Raw genomic sequence first — 22,123 nt, forward strand, 5'->3', positions numbered from 1 at the left:
ATATTGCCTTGTTCCGAATTTCTATCACTGTTGGTATTAGAGGGAATCAGAGGAATGAATTGGATTTCAAAGCTAGGAAGGGTTAATTCTGAGATCGTTATTCATAGGCCTCATAACAAAACGTAGTAGATTTGGGATGAGAGTAGAGAAAACGCAAAAAAGAAAGGTGTCTCAAATCGATTCATGGTGTACTTTTTAATGGTCAGTCGTGACCTTTTGGCTACCATCGACTATCAAGAAGGCTATTCGAATTCTTCATAAATTTGAATTTAAAAAGGAGAGAACAAAGAGGGAAAAGGAATAAATAAAAGTTGAAGAGTTTAAATTTTATTTTATTATTATTACAAACTCTTATGTACATTCACGTATGTATATCGATGAGGTGACATCATTAGATTATATAATTATAATTTATTGGTGCCACTTCATTTTTATATATGTGTTCATATTTAAGGGTTTATAATAATGATTAAATAAGAAAATTCAATAATAAGTCTTCAAAGGTATGAATTATATTTAATTTAGATTATTTTAAGTTTTTATTATATTGTTTTCCTAATAGCTCATGCGGTCCCTTAATGTAATTTGTGGTCAAGTCTTCGTATCCTTTCCAAGACAATTTTAGGTCATACATGCCGATCCTAATGACTAGACCAATCGACCATCCCCTTTCGATGATCTCGTTTAGCAATGCTTCCCCTCTCTTCAATCTTCTTCCTGCAATCACCCAAGCAAAACATTCTTGCCAAGACATTAATTCAAATATATATATATATATATATATATATATATATATATCGTTAATTTCAATCAAACAACTGTCAATCATCTAATGACAGTTATAGGTTGCTTGATTATTTTCATTGTCTATAATAACTAACTCATTTCACATGATCATGAAAGAAATAATTCGTTATCAGTTGGTACAATGTATATAATTAACTAACTCGTTTCACATGATGAGGAAAAGAAATATTATGTTAACAATTGATACAACGTATATAATTAACTTGTTTCACGTGATCAGGAAAAGAAATAATTCGTTAAACCAACAATTATGATCAAATTTAAAATTAGGGCAAAATTTGGGATGTAACATACCCACCCCCTTAGATTTTTCATCGTCCTCGATGAACATATTAACAAAACTTAAGTAATACTTAGTTTATACAGGAAGAAAAGAAATATTCAGTTTTCAGTTTTCACAGAAAAGATAGGGGTATCTTTGAAAAATGTCATGATAATCCTCCCAAGTGGCATTATCCTCAGCGTACTGGTCCCACTAGACCTTGCACTGAGTCACTTCCCCATTTCATAAGTGTAGCTTACGCACCTCGAGTATTCTGAGTGGTCTTACCTCTACCACCCCTAGTTCTCGCACCTGCAATAATTTCCAATCAATCATATGTTCATGGTGGGTAATATACTTTTTAAGATATGATACATGGAAGACATCATGCATCCTGGCAAGGGCTGGTGGTAAAGCAATCCTATAAGCTACTGGGTTCACAACTTCCAAAACTTCAAAGGGTCCTACATATCTCGGTGCTAGCTTAGCGTTTTTACCAAACTTGATAGTACTCTTTTGAGGTTTAACCCTTAGTAATACCTTGTCCCCTACTAAAAATTCTATAGGTGTTCTTTTGGCATCAACATAACTTTTTTGTCTGTCGTTAGCCTCTTTTAACCTTTGACGAATTTGGATTACTTGCTCTTCCATCTCTTGAAGCATTTCAAGTCCGACAATGATTCTATCCTCCAGCCAATTCCAACTCACCGAAGTTCTACATTTACGACCATACAAGGCCTCAAAGGGAGCCATTTTAATGGTGGACTAATAGGAGTTGTTATATGCAAATTCTACCTAAGTATGTTTCCCATTGGTACTGTCGGTCCATACAGTATACCCTCAAGAGATCTTCTAATACCTTATTCACTCATTCCGTTTGACCATCTGTCTCAGGATAATAAGCTAAACTAATGTTTAATTTACTCCCCAAGGCTGTAAATAATGTTTGCCAGAATCTGGAAGTTATCCTAGCATCCCTATCTGAAATAATTTTCTCTGAAATTCCATGCAACTTGAAAATCTCTTTCATGAACTTATGGGCAATCTCAGGTGCTCCATCAGTTAAATTCCCTAGTATAAATGAGCAACCTTTGTCAATCTATCAACCACGACCAAAATAGTGTTGTGTCAATTTCGTGTCATATGTAATCCCTGTATGACATCTATGGATATTATCTACCATTTCTACTCAAGTACCTCATTAGGGTGTAACAAAAATGTTGGGTATTGATTTTCTGCTTTTACTTTTTGACACTCCAAACAACCCGCGACAAACATTGTTACTCTCTTTTCATCCTTTCCAGAAATATAGGGGTTTTATCAAAGTAACAAGAATCGGAATCGGATCGGAATCGGCAAGGCCGAATCAAATCGTGAATCGGCCATGAATCGGAATCGAATCGGCCATGAATCGGAAAATTAAAAAAACCCTTGAAATTTAGTGAGTAACTTATTTCATAAACCCTTTATCGCTGATTCGATTCACCGATTCACAAAAAATCGTTTGGCTTGAATCGAATCGCCGAATCGCATGAATCGCCGTGATTCTTGGAACTATGGGTTTTATATCAGACAGCATTTTTGTCACTCCCCGATGTCCTAAATATGAGGCTGAATGAAATTCTCCTAAAATTAGTCTTCGGAGTTCAGGGTCACTGGGTACGTAGATCCTGTGGTGATCTCTTAGTAATCCATCCTCTTCTAAGCTAAATTCTGAGTACTTGGGATCTTGTGGGTCCCTAATAAGAGCTAGGCTGATTTCTGCATAAAACTCATCACACTTTGAGTGTCATAAAATCTGATCCCTTAACCTAAAGTTTACAGTAGTTATCGCCGAGATGTGTCTTCTTCGGCTTAAGGCATCTGTCACCTTGTTTTCCTTGCCTTTATCGTAACTTATATCGAACTCATAATCTGCTAAGAATTCCAGCCATCTCCTTTGTCTAGCATTAAGATTCGGTTGGGTGAAAATATACTTTAAAACATGATGATTAGATCTAAATTCAAAAGGTTTTTCGATTAGGTAATGTCTCCACATTTGCAAGGCATGCACAATAGCTGCTAATTCAAGATCATGGGGTGCATAATTTTGTTCATAGTTTTTTAGTTTCCTAGATTCATAAGCAATAACCTATTCATCCTGCATTAGCACACCTCCTAATCCTTCTTCAAATGCATATGTTATAACTACAAACTATTTTTGTGCATCAGGTACCCTTAGTATAGGTGCCGTAATCAATTTTTCTTTCAAAAACTCGAAGGTTGATTGACATTTCTCTGTCCAGACAAATTTCTTTCACTTTCTCTGAAGTGAGGTGATCAGGTGGGCTATCCTTGAGAAATTTCTAACAAACTTTCTATAGAACCCTGCTAATCCCATAAAGCTCCTAACTTCGGATACATTTATAGGTATGGGCCATTCCTTAATTGCTTTTATCTTTGACAGATCTACTACTATACCCTGAGCTGATATAATGTGCCCTAGATACTGAATTTCCTTTTGATAAAAGGTGCACTTAGATAATTTCCCATATAGTTTATGTTCTCTTAATCTTTGCAGAACTATTTCTAAGTGTCTTTGATGTTCTTCCTCATTTTTAGAATATATTAACATGTCATCTATAAAGACTAATACAAACTTATCTAGACAATCCTAAAATATGTTATTCATTAAATTCATAAAAGTTGTTGGGGCATTGGTTAACCCGAATGGCAACACTGTAAACTCGTAATGTTCGTACCTGGTTCTGAATGCGGTTTTATGTATATCCTCATCCTTTATTCGAAGTTGATGATATCCTGACCTCAAGTCAATTTTTGAAAATACTGTCACACCCTTCATTTGATCAAAAAGATCATCTATCCTCGGCAATGGGTACCAATTTTTGATAATGACTTTATTAAGCATTCTATAACCTATGCATAATCTCATGGTTCCATCCTTCTTCCTCACAAATAGCACTAGGGCTCCCCATGGTGAGACACTGGGCTGGATCAATTTCTTATCTAGCATATCCTGAAGTTGGATCTATAATTCCATTAATTCTGTAGTTGTCATCCTATATGGTGCCCGAGATATTTCTTTTTACTCCTGGTAACAAATCTATGGTGAAATCAAATGCTCGGGAAGGGGGTAATCCAGGAAGTTCTTCAGGAAACACGTCTTGATAATTCTTTAAATAGGGGTATTTTTCCTCGAAGGATTCTTGTAACTTTTCTCTGATTTCCCCATCTTCATTAAAGTAGTCATCTCCATAAGTGGTGGTTTTAGGTTCCCTTGTGTCCTCAATCCTAATTGCAAAAATCTCACAAGCCCTTTCTCCCATATCTTTTAAGTTGCATTGCAGAAATCTGCTTTGATCTAATGTCATGCTTAATCTCTGTAATGCTTGTTGGTCTACCTTGATCATCCACACAATTTATAGTTTTGGCAAAACAATCTACTTTGGCCTTATGCTCACTGAGCCACTTGATTCCTATGATAATATCATATGACCCAAGAGGTGCTACATATAATTTCAATTCTATTGAAAATTTTGGGAAGTCAACCTGAGCTTCAAACAGGCACTACTCTACCTTAGCCCTTGATTGGCCGCATACTCGACTGTCCATGGTTTTGCCATAAAACTAGATCTTTTTGGAAACCTACTTAACAATCTAGGTGATATAAAATATTTAGAAGCTCGAGTATCAATTAAAATAGGCACAGGGTTTCCATAGATCTTACCCGGAGTTTCAATGGGGCCTATCTATTGTTTTGCCTATCTATTATCCAGGGCTGCATGAATCCTCTACTAAAAGACTTGTTGTTGTTGCGGTAAAAGGTGGTTGTTGTGGCTAGCTGACGTTGGGTTTACTAGGGCACCGATTTGCATAATGATCTCCTCCACAGGTAAAACATCCTCCTAGTGGTCCCTTCTTTTCATTATTCTTGTTGTTCTTATTTGTATTATAATTGCTTTTAACATCCTTAACTCCATTGCCCTTTAATTCTGGTTTGCTATATTTGTAGTCCTTAAATTGCTTTTTCTGGGACCTGAAATCAGCACCCTCTAAATTCCAAGTTGTCTATCTCTTGTTGTCTCAGATAGAGTCATTCTTTTTTATCTTGTGCTCTTGTCGAACAGCCTTTTCTAGAGCTTCTTCCATGGTTCAGGGAGCGAGAACATCAATAGCTCCTCATATCCTATTGTTCAAACCCATGATGAATTTCCTCACCTTCAAATTGGTGTCTTGCTGATATGGTGGCACATATTTTAACAATCGGGTGAACTTCTCTCAATAATTATGTATTGACATGTCTCCTTGTTTTAAGTTTTGGAAGTCTAAAAGCTTCTGATCATAAAAGGTTTGAGGCAGCCAACGGTTCCGAAAAATGTTCACAATTTTTTCCGAGGTGATCTCAATGGTTTTTATGTTCTGTTCAACTTTGGTGTTTCCCCACCAGGTTGCAGCTTCTTCAGTAAAATGATATATTCCCCAAACTATTTTTGAGGTTTCGGAGAAATTTCTAATTTCGAAGTACCATTCCATCTTAGTTAACCAAGCTTCTGCTTCATCCCCGGACTCAGAACCGAAAAACTTAGGTGGTTTTATTTCTTAATGTCTGCTGACAAATCAGCTACTATCTCTTTCTTCTTTTGTTTTTCTAATTGCTTGGGAGAGGAGGTTTTGTTACGCTTAGAGACTTCTATCTCCACTCTAGGAGGTGGTGAGGTTTGAGTTTCCTCGCGGTTCTGCCCTGTCTGGGCTGCTATTTCACTCATTCTTCTTTCCATGTTTTCTAACTTCAATTGTGTTTCTTGCAAGATTTGAAGTAGCAAATCATTAGAAGATTGGGTGTTCTCACGGATTATCTCTTGATTTACAATGTTCTCATTGCAGTTCATTTTATGTTTATGGTTCCCACCTGTTAATTTACAGTTGTGTTAATTAAGTGTTAGAAAAAAAAAAGATTTTACAAAAAGAAGAAGTCTTGCAAACACATGAATTGCAAATAACTTAATTTAACTTAATATTTTGTCACTTCACTTAGAGCAACCTTATTTACAAAAATTTCCTCTATTGAGGATGTTTACATCAAAATAACATTTAATCTTGCTTTGCAACACTTAATTTTGGTTCAGATTGGTACATATCTCGCACCATCCATGATCTATGAAACTGTAAAAGAGGATTCCTCTATCGAGCGTTCCAACTTTAAATCAGCTTGTTTCTATATGTTGGTTTGCTAGCAGGAGTCCACTTGACTCTTTCTTTCTTCATCCGCTAAATTGCCTGATCCAGAGTTTCGTTGTCTCAGGGTATAGAACAACAAGTGTAGTCATATTTAGTCATGTTTTTAATGAGATAGGGAAAGATGGGGTGTTGAGTCTTCTTGCGGGGTGTTTTACGTACTTGCATCCTGTAGTTAGTCCAGAATCTTTCAGAATTCAAGAAGGTAGGGTGTCCTAGGTTCAGTATTGAACCTGGCTCTGATACCATATGTAACAAACGAATTTTCCTAAATAAATTTAATTACCTATTTAACAAATAACTGATTCCATTTCACATGACAATGACTTCTATTAACTAATTATAACTAGAAAGAAGTAACTGCTTTCTATTCTATTTGCAATTTATATTCAACTGATATAATGAAATAAAATAATTGAATACATTGCTAACAATTTAACCATTTCTACTGATAACATGTTCAGCTGAAAGTAAAGTAATAACTATCTTCTTTATCTACTAATATAATCATTCAATTTATGCTTTTAGAAATCTAAACTATCTATTTATTCTTCGATGGATCTAAGGTAAAAGTGCAAAAGAAAAATACAAAAATAATGGAGGAATCCCTTTGTCATGTTGTTCAAGCCTCGGCATTGGTGAGAGGAGAAGCATTGTCATAGGCTTAACCTCCCAACCGCAGCCCATATTTATCCCCACACATCCTAACTTAATAGAACAGCCCTCCCTACCTCGGGATCGAGCTTGGGATGTTCTTAAGTCCAACCACCCAAGCTACCCGGTGGTTTGAGTGTCCCATCAATTATTCCTAAATAACTGAAGCTTATGGACAAACAAAAAGATCTCATGATTGGCACATATGCCTATAAATACTTCAAAATAGACAAATGCTCTCTACTATGGAAATTTTGTGGAAATGGTTAAACCAATGCTAGGTGGAGGAGGTTATGTGTGGATTAGCAGCCATTGCAAAGAGAAATCTAGTAGCTCTTATAGTCAAGTGAAAGCACATTTTTGCTTTAATCCTTGACAAGGCATTAAATTTTGTACAAGGAAGCCAAGAGTTATAGAGGTAAACATTATTTCAAAATGTATCTAGACATTGCCAAAGAAGCCATAGCGAGATGCATCTATGCATGTGGATTGGCATTTAATGTTGTTTGCTCACTATATTAGCAAGAAATGGTGATATCAATTAATGAGGCTCCAAAGGGGTTCAAGGACCCAAGTTATGAGAAGGTGTGCAGGACTTTATTGGCTAGAGAGGTGATCAACGTAAAGGTTTCTATGCAGCCCATAAAGGATTCATGGATCGAAACAGGCGTGATCATAATATCCAATGGATAGGAAGGTGCGAGAAATCAGGCTTTCATCTATGTTATTGCAATTTCCACCAAAAGTGCAATGTTTCTAAAAGTTGTGGATTGTGAATGAATGGTGAAGGATGGTCCTCTCATTGCAAACATTTCATCCAAGCCATTGAGCAAGTTGACCCTCAAAATGTTGTTTAGGTAATAATTGATAATGTCAAGAATTGTAGGGTTGTCGGGTTATTGATTGAAGAGCGCTTCAAATACATTTTTTGAACACCTTGCGTCGTGCACTCACTCAACCTAATGCTACAAAAATTGGCACTAAGATTGAGTGGATTAAAAAAAATGTATGAAGAGGTACAGGGGATCCAATATGTCTATCACAAACCACCATATGACACAAGCCATATTTAGACAATTCTCAAAATTGGAGCTCTTAAAGATAAGTTCAATTGTTTAAAATTTAAACATGTTTTAGAAATCTAGTCACTTTAGTTTAATAAACCTGCTATGTTTTTAAATTTAAATTTTGATCTTGATTTGAATTTATTATTGTTTTGATCTTTGTCAAGTTCTGTTCCCATTTATAGGCAAAGCTTCTGGATTTGACAATTCCTTCAGATGGATGTCAGTTTGTAAACCCTGCGCAGTGGACACTAAAAGTCCGTACGGTGGACAGAAAGTCCAAAAGCAGGGGTGAAGAAACAATTTGCACTACCTGGAGATCGTACGATAGTGTTGGCCTGAAGGTCGTATGACATGGATGTGATACGGTGATATGTCTTAGTCGTACGATCGAGGTACTATTCTGTATGGTGGTATGTGGGAGCTGTACAGTAATGTTGGAGCAATCCATACGGTGCAAGTAGGGACAACTTCAACAAAGAAGGTGGATCCACATGGTGTAAATCCAATTTTCGGTGGAGGTTGTACAATTGTGTATATGAGCTAAGGGTGATGGGATGTAATAACTTTGCCAAGGTATTGCATGCATCCACGCAAGAAAGATAAATCGCTACCAATAACAATTATACTGCAGGTGATTGCACATAGAAAAATAACAATAGCACTTCAAATTTGCTAGATACAAATGATAGATAAAATGTCAGTACAGATAATTACACATGAAATGTATATTCACAGACGAAGATGGCACTCCAGATATGCTAGACCCGAAGAAAAGTAGAAAACAATGAAATAGGGTGAGGGTTGAATCCCACAGAAACCGAAATAGCCAAATAGGGAAGATCTTTCACTTTCGAAATGGCGATCAATACAGAACTCCAACAGAAATTCACAAAACAAAAAAATAATCCAAATTGCATACCTACTACTACCTACATGTCGTGCTTAAATACCCTTCGGAGAAACTTCCCGACGGTTTACAAAGATAGCCGATGACCATACCTACGGAAACAATTAAATAAAAATGGGTCCAAGATATATTAAATCAATCAGCCCAACAAAGGTTTGATTAAATGTTTATTTTATGACGGGAACCAGAGTTACTAGAAACTCCTCTGTCCCTCCTTGGGTGCACGTATCCCCGTATCCAATTTGGAAACGTATCAGATACTGCTCGGATACATATTGAATATTATACCCATGTTTGCCTAAAAAAAGTTGATTTTCCGAGCATGCCAAATACTATGTAATTTGATTTTTTTAAAGATGTGGCATAAATCTTCCCAAATTTAATTTAAATAACTTTATTAATACAATTGTTTTAAAAAAATGGTATAAACAAAACCCGTACCAAATGAGAAAGACAAATAAAATGTTTTTTCTATTCAGCAACCCATTTTGTTGGGTTATCTTCTAATGCAAAACTACAATTTTTGCATATTGTAAAAGTGTATAAGTTAGTTATAAATATATATGTAGCATTTATGTGTCAATATTGTTTTTTAAGTATTGAAAATCTCCTCTAATAACATAGAAAATTGTGTTAAATATACGTGTATGTGATATTTATTAATGTCGTATCCAGCCATATCCATATTGGGGATCTTAGAAAATGGTCGTATCCGTACCCAATATTGTATCTGTATTTCTATCTGTATCTGTATCCATGCAACATTGACGGGAACATTACAATCCTTCTATCCCAAAATTTGCTTGTCCTCAAGCAAATGCAATTCCGATTCTTGAAAACCTTCTATAATCAGCTTCTTCAGTTTTGAGTCAGGTACCAAGTAGATCTTATCACCGTAGTAAATGATATCATCAAAAACTTGGTAAACATCCATCAGCTGACACGCAAGTGTTCTTGGAGTACTCAACCAATAAATGAGCCTGTTGATTATCCAAGGAATGGGGTAAAGTGTTGATTGCCATGTTTTTACTTGCAGTATCTGGGATCATATCATGTTTAAAAATGGCCTCCATCTTCTTGATTGTGACTTCCCTTGATCCTTTATTCGACATTCCTCTTAGCAGCACCTTTTTGCCATCTATCTCAAATGAAAAGTCCATCCTCTTGAAACTTTGGGTGTACTGGTCAAGGGTTTCCATCCACTGGATGCCCAATATGATATTGGTATCAACCAAATCTATAACAAAGAAATCATCTGTCAAGGTATAAATTCCCATGGAGATTTTTAGCCGTTGGATCACATGAGTGTAGGTAACAAGGTTCCTCCAGCAACCATAACCTCAAATCCTCCATGCTCTACTATGTGCAAGCCCTTACTAGTGACCAAAGATGAATTGATGAAATTTAGTGTGGTGCCACTATCAATCATGACGGTGACTCATTTCCTGTGAAGTGTGCCACGAATTCTGAAGATACTACTTCTAGCCATTGTAGTGAGGGTAGCAATGGAACCCCCTTTTTGTATCAAGGCATTTTTTCTCTCTTGTTGGTTAATTTCTTCATCAGTCACATCAGGAAGCACCTCAATGTAATGAATCTTTCCCTTCCAAAGGCTGTGATGACTTGTTCTCCATGGTTCCTTGTACATAAAACAAAGCTTTTTCCTTCGAAACTCTTGCCGAGTCTTCATCCAACAGAGGTTTTTTCTGAATTGGCTCCTTATCTTTGTCTTCTTGTAGGGATGGCGTTGGCGTAGGTATGTGAGTTTTAGAGGAAGATGCAGCCATGTCATGCACCTTCTTAATAGCTTCGTTGAGTGCGCACGGGTTGAACCCTTTGATCTAGCCTCTCAAAGGCTCTCTCAGCCCATCCATGAATAACATGATTCGACGTCTTTTAGAGATGTCTGTGACTAGTACTGATAACCTTCGAAACTCAATGATGTATTTTGTCTACCATACCTATTTGCTTCAACTGAGCTAGATCTTTGAATTTTAGTTTAGAGTCCTTTCCATCGAAATGGTCAATGAGTCTCTCAATGAACTCAACATAAGAGGTTACTTGGTCATAACCGAGAGTGACCAATCCATGGTGCCACCACTCTTGCGCCACTCCTAGATGGAGTGTTGCAAACTTGATTGCTTCATCTTCGGGCATCGGGTTGAGTTGGAAATAGGTGTCTGCCTTCAGAACCCATACCTGTGCAGTGATAGCTCCAAATCCATTAAATGGTGATAAATTTACTTCTTCGAGCTTCCTTTTGAGATCGTCATTAAAATAACCACAATTTCCTCCACCTGAATATCTCATTCTTAGATCAACAAAGTCTTTGTAAGATATATCACCTTCCATATTCACGTTCCTCCAATCTTCTCAAAGTTTTTCTTGCATTTCCTGAAAAGTTTGCTCTCTTTATTTGTGTGGTGCTTCCGTCCTTGGAAGGAAGATGGGTATCAAGGGTCGAGAGTGAGAGGGTTGAGAGTTTGTCCTTCCCGTAACAAAGTCATCGCTATGCCCATTTTGTTCTCCCATTGTCTTTCCCTTGGCCTATTTTTGTAGTGTTTCTTGCATAAGCCTTTGGGTTTCGTTGATTTGCATTTGGTTGCTAAGCTCTCTTAAAAGATTCATGAGTTCTATCATAGGATCCCAAGGATCTACCATTCTACCAACAAGGTTATTTCGCCTTCTCCTTCAGGTATAAACTTGCATTCACTTCCACGGGCTGGCAGAATCACTGGTTCTACTACCACTATAATGTTTCGTTTCTGTTTGTAGGCGAAGGTTCCGGATTCAACAATTCCCTTAGATGAATGTCAATTTGTAAAGCCTGCGCAGTGGACACTGAAGTCCATACAGTGGACAGAAAGTCCAAAAGCAAGGGTGAAGAAATAGTTTGCACTACATGAAGACCATACGATGGTGTTGGCCTGGAGGTCGTACAGCACGGATGTCGTACTATAATATGTCCCAGTCGTACGGTGGAGGTACTATTCCATACGGTGGGTTGTGGGAGTCATGCAGTGATGTTGGAGCAATCTGTACGGTACAAGTAAGGAGGGCTTCAGCAGAGAAGGTGGATCCGTATGGTGTAAATCCAATCTTTGGTGGAGGCCATATGGTTGTGTGTGAGCATAAGGTGATGGGATGTAAGAGGTCGTACGGTTGTGTATGAGCGAAGGGTGATGGGATGTAATAACTTTGCTAGAGTATTGCATGCATCCACACAAGAAAGATAAATCGTTACCAATACCAATTATACTGCAGGTGATTACACAGAAAAATAACAATAGCAATTCAAATTTGCTAGATACAAATGATAGATAAAATGCCACTATAGATAATTAGACACAGAATGTATATTCGCAAACGAAGATGGCGCTCCAGATGTGACAAACCCGAAGCAAAGTAGAACACAATGCAATAGGGCGAGGGTTGAATCCCACCGAAATCGAAATTGCCAAATAGGGAAGATCTTTCACTTCTGAAATGGCGAACAATCCAAAACTCCAACAGGAATTCACAATACAAAGAAATAATCCAAATCGCATACCTACTACAACCTACATGTGCTTAAATACCCTTTAGAGAAATTTTCAACTGGTTTACAAAGATAGCCAACAGCCACACCTACGGAAACAATTAAATAAAAATGGGTCTGAGATATACTAAATCAATCGGCCCATTAACAAAAGTTTGATTGAATATTTATTTTATCACAAGAACATTACAATCTTAAAATAGGTTGTGGAGACCCGCTTTGCCTCCAACACTATTGTTTTGAAATGCTTTGTTAAGTTTAAAGAGGTGTTGTCTAGAATGGTAATAAAAATGGGTCCGAGATATACTAAATCAATTGGCCCATTAACAAAGGTTTGATTAAATATTTATTTTATGACAAGAACATTGCAATCTTAAAATAGGTTGTGGAGACCCGCTAAGTAGAACACAACGCAATAGGGCGAGGGTTGAATCCCACCGAAATCGAAATAGCCAAATAAGGAAGATCTTTCACTTCTGAAATGGCGAACAATCCAAAACTCCAACAAGAATTCACAATACAAAGAAATAATCCAAATCGCATACCTACTACAACCTACATGTGCTTAAATACCCTTTAGAGAAACTTCCAATGATTTACAAAGATAGCCAACAGCCACACCTACGGAAATAATTAAATAAAAATGGGTCCGAAATATACTAAATCAATTGGCCCATTAACAAAAGTTTGATTGAATATTTATTTTATCACAAGAACATTACAATCATAAAATATGTTGTGGAGACCCGCTTTGCCTCCAACACTATTGTTTTGAAATGCCTTGTCAAGTTTAAAGAGGTGTTGTCTTGAATGGTAATAAAAATGGGTCCGAGATATACTAAATCAATCGGCCCATTAACAAAGGTTTGATTAAATATTTATTTTATGACAAGAACATTACAATCTTAAAATAGGTTGTGGAGACCCGCTTTGCCTCCAACACTATTGTTTTGAAATGCCTTGTCAAGTTTAAAGAGGTGTTGTCTAGAATGGTAATCAATGCTAATTGGAGCATATGGAGGCAATCTAATAATGCCAAGGCAGCTGCCTAAGGCATTGATGCTAGATGACTCGTGGTAGGATTGTGTTAAGTACCTTTTGAAGTTCACCAAGCCTATATTAAGCATGATCTAATAAACTGATATGGATAGGCCTTGCTTGGGTGAGGTATATGATGGCATTTGTAATATCCCCTTAGTCTATCTCTTAGGATTTAGAGGATCATTTACTTATAACTTTAATTACAAGAAACTTCTTCCTTTAGAGTTTTGATGTTGGTATTTTGATCATGTATATAGATACTCAATTATATCTGAATCTCCTAGGTAATAATACAATCCTTCATGTTGATCATTGGTGATGTTATAACTTCCTTACAATAGAGACCCCCTTCACCATCTAAGATTGATTTATATTCCAAATGTTGATGAGTAGTAAATTGAGGCAATAAAGGTAAATATGAATGTACAAAAAGTTTATTTGCTTCAAACTGATCTATTTATTTGCCCGAGAATCGTGAGTTGAACTAAACCAGTCCTTGGTTCCTATCTACAGTATTTCTAAAAGGAATTCTCAATTGATTTGTACTCCCCGTAGACCAAAGTCCCCTCCTTCAATGTTGATCGACTCTTCCTATCCTGTGATGTGATGCGATAACTGAGAGGTGATTTGGTGTTTTAATGTACTCCTACCGTAGCTTGGGTTTATCTGATTATATTATGCGTCGGAGACTGTGGTTCAAGTCTGATTTTGATTAATTCCCTTCATCTTGCCTGCCGCTTAGTTGAGTGCCTAGTTGGATATCTTACCTGATGCTCTTGTCTTCTGATACCCAGCTGTATTGAATGATGACCATTACTATATTCATTTCCTCCCATTTTCTTGCCGTGGCACAGGGTTCTCGATCTGCAGGAGCCTACGTGGCATTATTTATGATGTTGTGAATGTTGTATGTTTCTCTCATCTTGCTTACTTCCTATTCCCTGTCCATTGCTAGTAGGTTCCCATTTCCTTTGCTACGTAGTTCACTGCCTTTTATTTCTTTCATCAATCCATCCCTTGATATATTCCTTTCCCCAAATCTTTTGTCTATATACTTGTATGATAGAATGGATGTGACCCTTAGAAAACTGATTATATAATTGTTATATTTTGATACTTGAATATAATTATATTTAATATTTAGGTTATATTTTTAATCACTTCCATAAAATAATATATTCTTACAATTAGTATTTTGTATTAAATGTCCATGTTCAATATTTGGTGTACATTAGAATATAGACTCTTGATGGTATATATTACAATATATACCATGATTGTATTATCAGCACTCTTAATTAAAATATAATTCAGGTCATTTAAAAATAAATGGTAACATTATATCTGTTTATATTATACTAATTAATATTTATATCTTTCATTATAAATATAATAATTTGGATAATAATATTCTATAAGGTATTATTAGTTATTTAACATTATCAATATAATTATAATTTTATTTATTTATTAATTTAATCTTATAACTCTATTATTATTAAAATCGATCTTGAAAATCAGCATTGACTCCATGATTGAGGATGTTAGAAATATCATAAATGAGAGAGGAAGATCCTAATGAAAAGTTCTTGAAGGAGCTACAGGTAAACATGCTAGAGAGATGGAACAAAATGACTACCCCTTTGCATCGAGCCTCGGGTTCTATAGCCAATCGGTCCTCGAGGGAGTACCACTAGTGTTGCCCCATACAGAGATCCCGAAGTTGCTCAAGGGTACAAAGCAAACCTTCAAAGACTCTTTCCTGAGCACCTATGACCTACAGTGAGGTTTGAATTCATGAGCTCCTCTCCTGAAGACAAGAGTGGTGGTACTTCCATGCACAAATGTACCAGCAGTTGCAACCCATTGCCATCAAATTTTATCAAAAGTAAGTTCTTTACTCTTAAGATTCTAATTTATAAATTCTTGTTGATGTATATTGAATTTATATTTAAAAACCTTTTATTCAAAACACGCAACTCTAATTTCAAAATTTTAAATCTTGACAGGTTGCTAGTTCATCATCATCCGAGAGGAATTAGAGCACATACTCCATCCACTCAATAAAATGCAACCAACTAAACTCCTAGAAGACAGATAACTTGTCTTTGTACATTCAAACTTGAGGCTTACAACACACAAAGACAATACTTAAAAAAAAAGGGGAGGCAAAGTATTGGGATGTTGAACTAGAGTCTACAAAGTTGAAGCCCACTTTGATGCGCTTGCAATTGATGATGGTGATCAAGAGCTACTTAGTGATGTTGCGGCTGATCCTCAAGCTGCTAGTACTAATGCTAGTGGCACTATTTGTGCTTCTTATCTGCAATAGAATAATAATGATGATTTGTTTGATGATATTTGATCACAGATGACTGATTATTAATGTTGACATTATTGTTTATGAACTGACACATTGATATGGTGGTGTATTTTGGCATTTTGTTATGTTATTTGAATAGGTGGTGGTGTATTTTGCTAAGCTGCTTCAATATTAGCATAGAGATGTACGAACTTATTCGCTGCAAAATATTTTTACATTATCATTTTTTTATTAAAAAAAATAGACGAACCAGAAAAAAATGGATGAATTTCAAACCCAAATCTTGAACCCGCATCTGTACCAAAATCCAAACCAGCAACTTAGATAATAAGTCTGTCATAGAACTGTTTCCCAAAGTGTCTTCATTCTTCACTTTGTCAATCAATGGTCCTTTTTGCATGATATCTTACTATTTTCACTAGTGGCCACAAAGCTTTCTAATTAGCTTCCAACAATTGATAGAGTGACTTCAAGACAAGCTTAGTTCAACTGCACCTAAATTCCTTCAAGAAGGATTATTCCTCTCACAAAAATAAATGCACTAGGAGGTTATTTTCTCCCATAAAATAAGGTTCAATTAACCGAACATGGTGTGTATCCAAGAACTGATTTAATAACACAAACAACCATGTTCACTTTCAGCCAAACTAGTCATGCATAAAAGGCTTCCATGATCAAACAAAAATGATAAGGCCAACATTTTATTTGCTCTTTTCTATGTCAACTACGAACATTCCTTTAGAGCTTTCTTGATTAGAAACTTGAAAGGTTTACAATGTCATCAAAGAAGGACAACAAATTGGACAAGATATAAAGGCAAATACTCAACAACAAACACGCACTTTCTACCATGCACAAAGGTTCAAATCTGTTAATTTTAGAGATCTCTAATAGATAAAACTATTATAACAGATTTGAATAACAATGAATATCCTTACTTGGTTGATTGCAGAAACTAAGGGGCAGATCTTCGTCTTTGAATGGCATCCGATATATCTTGATCTTCAGATTATAATATCAATGGAGAATCAACAATTCTGAATGTGTTAACTTGCAGGGAGAAGAATGCAGATCGCTGTGGCTTGCATTATCGTGGATTGACATTTGTCCCATCGATCTGATCACATATATATAACATAGTGGAGAGTCATATCTTCGTAGAGTCATGCCTCTAAGGGTGCATGATTAACATTAATTTGTTTAGCTTTCACATGTAATCCTTTTGTGATCAGCGGTAGACTATCAAGTCCCCCGATAATAATAATAGCCGATAACTGTACAATTTGTAATATGAGCATTTCAATGTATCTATGCGCGCGCGCGCATGTGCGTGCGTGTGTGTGTATAATATCTATAAAACAGAATTCACATAACCATTTACATTACTTCAACTGACGCTATACATTAACACTCCCTCTTAGCAAGGGAGAGTAATACACCTTTTAATAGATATCATACTAGGATATCTAAACACATTATCTGACTTTAACACTCTGAAATAGTGACTTGTCAAATAATTAAAATCACATGCTATGAACACTATCATAACATATATTATGATCTCTAATTGTCTGAAACAATATCTAGAGTAATCATAATGCATTCGTTATCAATGATCTCTAATTGTCCGAAACAATATCTAGAATTTTCATGATAACAGGCCTATCATTTGCAAGATCGTCATATAACAAACGGTTTTTCATTACAAAAACAAAGACAGTATATAAAGAGATTTTCCCAACATTCATTGAATAGATAATTGAATTCCTTTTCATATGACATTAACTGTTTTAATTATCAACAATTAACTGTAATAACCATGTTCAATTGAGATAACCATATCAATGATGAACTGAAATAACCTAGATTAACGATTAACTGAAAATAATTGTATCAATGATCAACTGAAATAACTAGTTTAATGATTAACTAAAAATAACTGTATTCATGATCAACTAAAATAACTAGATTAATGATTAATTGAAAATAATTGTATCAATGATCAACTAAAATAACTAGATAAACAATTAACTATCTTTTCTACATACATGTAAAGTAAATGCTTCTCATGGAAAGAAAAAAAGAAACATACAAGTATCATTCGGTGGGTCTTTAGCTAGTTGTGCAAGCCTTGGCTTTCGGTAAGAGGAGAAGCATTGACTTAGGCTTAACCTCCCAACCTTGGACCTTACTTATCCCCACACAATCTATTGAATTAGAAAGGCCCTCTCTACCCCGAGATCAAACTTGGGATACTCTTAGTCCAGCCACCTGAGCATTCTGGTGTTTAGTATGTCCGCACAATTATGGATGGACATGTCTACATAACTGGCACCACTGACATCAAGTGATCAATAGATGGAAAACATGCCTTTAAACTACCTTGGACAAGGTTTTTCTAATGGGTTTAACAACCCGATCACCCACTACTTGACTTGACAAAAGCAAACATTTATAGCGACGAGCATGAGCTATTAAGTATAGTTAATTTATTTATTTAATCATATCTGATTCTACTTCCATGTTATTGCAGATTTCATCTCACCTCTTCACCTTTACATGGCTATACAGCCGGTGAATCCCAGGGGTTTGAATATTCTGAGCAATCTGCTCTATTCATTAATTCTAAAAGGAATCATTGAATAGTATATCTTATCACAAACTGTGACTTGAAAGAATATGTTCTTTGAGACCAGCTAAAAACATTATTGAATTCTAATTTCCATATGGTATATTTCAATTAGGTTTTATTGCATTTAAATAGCTCTTTTCTCAAGAGGTTCTATCCGATAATATTTATGATGATTGTATCTATTGTCTAGCTGTTATGAAAGTCAGAAAAAAGTGAAAAACGACATGGAAATATTCAGCAAAGCTTATAACATGGTTGATTACGTAACCTAAGATTATTCTGGAAAAGAAAGAAGTTTGAGCCTAGCTGGCCGCTATGGTTCAGCCTCTCTACAAACGTTCTCTAGGGGCAAATATCCAATGTATAAAAGGATCACTTATTCTGCAAAACAGGACTATAACAAAAAGGAACTTGGAAAGTTATAGGCGGCAAAGATTTTCAGATGGTATTTGCAGGTTATCGACTTTGAATGGAAGTGGGGAAAACAAGAGAGAGAGAGAGAGTTGGTTTGTTGGAAAAGGTAGTTGGGTGCTTAAAAACAATGATACCTCCGAGTCTCACTCATGATTTCTTATAACATAATAAGCTGGCTCTTTGCCTTTCGTAACATAAGAATATTTTGCCAATTAAAAATGCCAAGTGTTCAATCGGTTTCAAACGAAGAAAAGAATAAAAAGATGGAAAAAGAGTCGGAAGATTATAATTCGAAAATTATTATGATTTATATGTATCTACATACATGTAAATATATTGGTGAGGTAGCATCATTTTATTATAAGAATATAATATGATGGTGTCACTTCATTTTTATATCTATGTGTACGTACATAGATATATATTATAATAATATGGTGAAAGATCATTTAAAATCCTTTGAGATATGTATTATATTTTAATTAAATTATTTTATGTATCTTAAATTATTTATTTAATAGCTTATGTGGGTCCTTCAGTTGTATCCTGAAGTTCAAGTGGCCAAGTCCTTGCTAAGGCAATTTAAGGTCATACTTGTCAATCCTGATGACTAGACTAAGCTAATATCCCATTCCGTTGATCCCGTTTAGCAATGCTTCCCCCCTTCATCTTCTCCTGCAATCACCCGTAAAACACTTCCACCATAATAACAAGTTCCATAATGATAAATATTTAAAAGACTTTAATTATTAACCATAATTCCAAAATCAAGCAACTACTAAACATTATATAACAAGTTATGGTTAACGATTAACAATTAATACAACGGATATAAATAACTACCTACTTCACATGATTATGAAAAAAAAAACCTGTTAAATCTAATTGCTATGAACAATTTAAAATTAGGTCAAAATTTGGGATGTAACGCATCACCTCACAAATGATTACCTTCTCAATATATGTCTATAAAAGATCGTCACCTTTCATTACATATCTTATGCAACTAAACAATAATAGAAGACCTAAATCTTTCATATCAAACTCTACTATTAGTTTTTCTTTGCACTTCTTTATGAGATGTTCTTCACCTGTTATCAACAAATCATCAACATATAACACAAGAATAATCATATCATCACCATCTATCTTGAAGTATAAGTTAGGATCAGCTTCATTTTTTAAGTATTCTAACTTTGTTAGATAGTTGTCTATTCTTTCACACCGTGCTCTGGGAGCCTATTTGAGACCATATGTGAGATTTACTGTCATAAGTGTATAACCCTTATGGTTGCTCAATATAAACTTCTTCAATTTTACCATTTAGGAATGTTGTTTTAACATCCATTTGATGAACTTCCTTTGGATGCTGCAATAGCCAAGATAGTTCTAACTGAAGTGTATCTAGCAACTAGAGCAAATGTTTCTTCATAATCGATACCTTTTTTTTGTGAGAAATCTCCTGCTACAAATCTGGCTTTGTACTTTTCAATGTTATTGTCAGGTGCATGCTTAATTTTGAACAACCACTTAGAAGAAACAACTGATTTGTTTTTAGGTCTGGGTACGATATCCCATACATCATTTTTTAGTATGGAATTATATTCTTCAATCATTGCTTCTTTCCAAGGTTGGCTTGATAGTGCTCCTTTAACATTTGAAGGCTTTGTTTTTATAAGTTCAGTTAATAAATAGCATGACTGGTTTCTTGTTCTTTTACTTTCTCAAATCGCTTCATTAGGTTCAACATGATTCTCTTCTATCATTTTCCTAGCCCAAAGTGGCCTCTTTTTATTGTTAACATTCTCAGAATCTTCATGGTTTGATGTAGAGGTAGAAGATGGTTCAATATCATTCTCCCTCTCAATTTTTGTTGTGTGATTTTCATCTATTTCAGGAGCAGGTTTTGTAAATGATTCATCATTGTTTATAGAAATATTGAAGGCAATATCTTCTTCAAATTTCACATCTCTACTAATTTCAATTGTTCTTTGACCCGGAACAAAAACCCTGTAGCCTTTGGTTGTTTCACTGTATCCAATGAGTATCCCCTTCTTTCCAGATGATTCTAGTTTTGTTCTTTTCTCTTTAGGAATGTGAATATAAATAGGACACCCAAATGTTCTTAGGTGACTTAGATCTAGTTTAATACCCATAAATACTTCTTCAGGAGTGGTGTTCTCTAATACTGAGTGTGGACATCTATTTTGAATGTAAATTGCAGTGCTAGATGCTTCAACCCAAAAGAAAGTATGAAGGTTTTGATCATGCATCATTGCTCTAGCTGATTCAACAATTGATCTATTTTTACGTTCTAAAACTCCATTCTATTGAGGATTATATGGTACAGAAAACTCCCTCTTAATCCCAATAGCAATGTAAAAGTTTTTGAAAATTTCAAACATGTATTCACCTCCATTGTTTGACCTTAGTATTTTTATTTTCTGTAACTAGAGTTTTGAATTCTTTAAATTTTGATAATACTTCAGCTGATTCCTTTTGTTTTAGGAAGTAGATCCAAGTTCTTCTAGAATAGTCATCAATAAAAATTACATAAAAGAGACACCCATTTAGTGAAGGTACGGACATAGGACTACAAAGGTCAGTGTGGATAAGTTCAAAAATAGATTTTGATTTGTAAACACTTTTAGGAAATGATTGCTTTGTGTAATTGCCTAGGGCACATCCTTTGCAGATGCTTAAGTGATTAGTTTTGAGACTAGGTAATCCTTTTACAATTTTCCCTATAGATGCTAATACACGATAGTGAAGATGACCTAGCCTCCTATGCTAAATTTCGGTAGAATTTGATGTTTCAAGACTTAGGGCTAAGTTTTGATTGTTACAAAGTTTATATAGACTTCCATCTCTAAATCCAATAGAAATAGTTTTCTTGATATTAGAGTTATTTGGCCAAGATAGAACATTGTCCTCTTGAAAAGTGACTCTGAATCCTTCATCAACAAAACTAGAAATAGAGACCAAATTTCTTTTTATACCAGGTACATATAACACATTTTTGAGTTGGAGAGTAATTCCTGAATTTAAGTGAATTGAGCAAGAGCCAATAATACCTTTGATAGGATGAGTAGAATTATCCCAATTGTGACTTCTTCTGAGGAGTATTCTGAGAAACTTTCAAATTTGTCTCTAAAACCTGTTATATGCCGAGATGCTCCACTGTCTATGATCCAAGTATTTTTGTTTGAGTTTAATTCACTTGAAAGAGCTAAATAAAATGCA

General features: G+C 35.3%; 1 protein-coding gene across 4 annotated transcripts in view; it reads right to left on the reverse strand.

The window, feature by feature from the left end:
* The window catches only part of LOC149575720 (uncharacterized), a 102,804-nt gene that overhangs the window by 77,199 nt on the left and 3,482 nt on the right, over positions 1 to 22,123 (reverse strand). The window contains exon 2 of one of the 4 annotated variants that reach the window (XM_089815496.1): positions 16,773 to 16,951. The exons of the other annotated variants lie outside the window; for them this stretch is intronic. The gene's annotated coding sequence lies outside the window, so the exon portion shown is untranslated. The remainder of the gene's footprint in view (positions 1 to 16,772; positions 16,952 to 22,123) is intronic. 4 annotated transcript variants of the gene reach the window in all.

Source organism: Cupressus sempervirens, chromosome 2 (assembly GCF_028749045.1).
Source record: "Cupressus sempervirens isolate cs-2001-9-10 chromosome 2, ASM2874904v1, whole genome shotgun sequence".
In the NCBI taxonomy this organism is placed as follows: Eukaryota; Viridiplantae; Streptophyta; class Pinopsida; order Cupressales; family Cupressaceae; genus Cupressus; species Cupressus sempervirens.